This window comes from Phalaenopsis equestris, unplaced genomic scaffold (assembly GCF_001263595.1).
Source record: "Phalaenopsis equestris unplaced genomic scaffold, ASM126359v1 Scaffold235001, whole genome shotgun sequence".
Lineage (NCBI taxonomy): Eukaryota > Viridiplantae > Streptophyta > Magnoliopsida > Asparagales > Orchidaceae > Phalaenopsis > Phalaenopsis equestris.
In genome coordinates this window covers 311,111-314,163 of record NW_018252894.1, presented here as the reverse complement: position 1 = coordinate 314,163, position 3,053 = coordinate 311,111, and the positions used below count along the sequence as shown (strand labels likewise).

The 3,053-nt window shown below is 41.8% G+C and overlaps 1 pseudogene; it reads left to right on the top strand.

Moving 5' to 3' along the window:
• Nucleotides 1-3,053, top strand: part of LOC110039067 — a 38,697-nt pseudogene that overhangs the window by 8,130 nt on the left and 27,514 nt on the right.

Below are 3,053 nucleotides of genomic sequence, written 5' to 3'. Positions count from 1 at the left end.
GGCCCTAGGCTGTGTTACCGCTAGAAATCCATACACCATCTCTCAGAGTCGCCGTTGCCAACCAACTCACAATAGAAGAAAGCACAAAACTCAGACTTGAAGAATTGGAGAGTCTAAAGGGAAAATGACTGGAAGCACAACAACATTTGGAGCTCTACCAAGCAAAGATGGTACAAGCAAAGATGGTACAAGCCCATGAAAAATTGGTCCGCCCAAGGACATTCAAAATTAGTGACCTCGTGCTTGTGCTCAAAAACCTATTCTTGCATGTCGGAAAATAGGTGGGAAGTTCGAGCCAACTTGGGAGGAACCATTTGTAAATTGAGAAGGTCTATACAGGAGGAGCCTACCAGTTAGTGGACTTTCGAGGTGAAAGGCCCACATTACCAATAAACGAACGATACCTGAAAACCTATTACGCAACCTGTACAGCTTAATGTCGCTTGCCTTGACTTGCCTCTGCTTGCTTTGAAAACTTTGAAACTTTGACTGTTTTAGGGTTATCTATGTGACCAAATGTCTATGATCGGGCCTAAACTTTGTAATTAACCTCATTATAATGAAAATTTTTAGAAGATTTTTGAACTTTACACGTTCTCTTTTCTACTTTTAAATTTAAATACCCAACTAAATTAAACGAAACTCACACATAAAATGAATAATCCTCCTCACCAAAGCAAACTAAAATTTACTTTGATAAATACTTTGTTTTGTTCTTGTTTACGCCAAACTTCAAGCCAAACTTCAACGCCAAACTTCAACCCACTGACGTTTTTTTCTGTCGCCTGCAAAAAAATGTCAGGACAGAGGCTGATCTATGCATTCCAAGATGGCTGGAACCTCGCACTGAATGAAGAGATGGCGCCGCAAAAAGGTGTCATAGATTCCAACATGGATTTTAACCAGGTTGATATGGACTACGAGGGTCCTCTAATGGACGTAGTCAGCAATAAGGAAATGGAGGGACTGCCTTCACTGTTGAGGGTGACCACTCAAGACAATGTGTCACGCAAAGGTAAAAAGGTGATAGCGGAACAAGATCCGATGGAGGGGCCCAGCCGTCTTCCCTCCATAGTAGCTACTCCAGCAAGGGACCTGATAGCCACCCGTAATGAACGATTACCAAATACTCCGCTCCGCAGGACGCAGTGCAGAAATGCCAGTCGAAAGAAATAGTGAGTATTTCTGCGACAGGAACACAAATGTAGAGAGACGTGAGCAGTTTTCTTACCCCCATTCGTGAGGGACATATTTACGACCCAGATCTGAGAGAAACTTCTGTCAGCCTGCCCACTACTGATGAAGAGTCAGGATTTATGACAGAATCAGATGTGCTCCCAGTTCCAAATACCTTATGTAGAGGTTGCCCAACGTACAATGTTGAGGTACCAGCCGGAACATCAGTCACGGGAGCATTTGTAGAATGCCCGGATTGCAACGTTCTGCATCTATAATGTTTCTGTACATTAGAAGAATACACTTCAAGAACTAATGAGTCCCAGACTCCAGACTTTGCGACAGATGAACCATATGTTACACTTGGGACGGATCAGCATGTACCATGGAGCCCAGGGTCATACATCCCACTAGAGGCTGAATCTCATATTACGGATCGACCAACACCAGTTTGGGTCCCCGCCTAGCCCAAAGGAAGGAACGCCCGTGGCAGCTGCCAGCTCCTGCTATGGTAAAATACTACAAGATAAGCAGAGTAAATAAAAGAGAAATTGAGTTCTATGAAGAGGTTCAGGGAAAGTTCATCAATATATTGGAAGGCCTGGAGTTATATACCAAGGTTTTCTCTGAGACTAATGAAAGAAGCATTCTGGACTGCATCTTTGACTTAGGAGATAGAGGTCGAGCGGGCCTTCTCGTGGAGAGGACATATGGAGAGGACATATTCCGAGCCGAGGAATTGGATGAGGGGAAAGGGAAGAATCACCATCCAATGCAGCTGTTGCTACAATTTTACGAACGACAGACAGGGGAATCTGCCTTGGATCCTGAGATACGACCAAGTGGACCCGTTACCACCGATGATAAAATGGATGATCAAGAGAATGGTCAAGTGGAATATTCTACGCACTAATTGCATTCCCCACAGTTGTATTATTAACATTTACGAAGAGGGTGATTGCATTCCCTCGCACGTCGACCATCATGATTTTGTGAGACCTTTCTGCACGATCTCGTTCATGAGTAAAAGAAATATTCTATTTGGAAAGAAATCGATATAATCGGCCCTGGTGAATTCAGAGGTTCTGTGGAGATTCCTCTTCCAGTGGGTTCAGTACTTGTTCTCAAGGGCAACGGTGCAGACGTTGCCAAGCACTGCATTCCAAGAGTCCGACAGCGTAGGGTGTCTGTAACCTTCCACAGAATGGGCGACACTAAAATACCATATGGATTCCAGCAAGACCCAGAATTGGAGGAGTTATTTCCTTACGAGCTATGAGAAGGTTGTGAGAAGGTTGTACCTCTAAGTGAAGGTTGTACCTCTAAGTGCATGCAAAGTGAACTCTTATCCTGGAGCATGACTTAGAAGGTCTGCTTGATTAGGAACTCAATATACCAGGCACAGAGGGTTCACTTACTTTCTCTTAACATTTAATAGCATGACGTGTATCTGATATATTCAGTCTACGGTGTACTCATAGCATGAGATGATTCTCAATGTATTGCGACATGGATTACATGATGTATCTTTTGAGGCGTTAGCCTATGCCTGATTTATGGCATCCCTTTTTGGGGCAAATTAATGAAAATTTCTCTCAAATTGTGCCTTTTTGTTAGTTTCATTTTTGTGCGATGGATGAAAGACGTGGACCATGTGATGGTTTAGAATTTGAATGAACAAAGAATGAAACAACAAATCTTCAACAATAACTAAAACATAAATGAAAAATAATCACCAACAAATAAATAATAAAACAAATTTATTTTGAAAATCAACAAATTAAAATTAAAAATTAAAAATCATATTTTGAAAAATTAAATGTGATAAAAACAACAAGAAAATGAAATGAACCTGTAATGAACCTGTTGAGTGGATG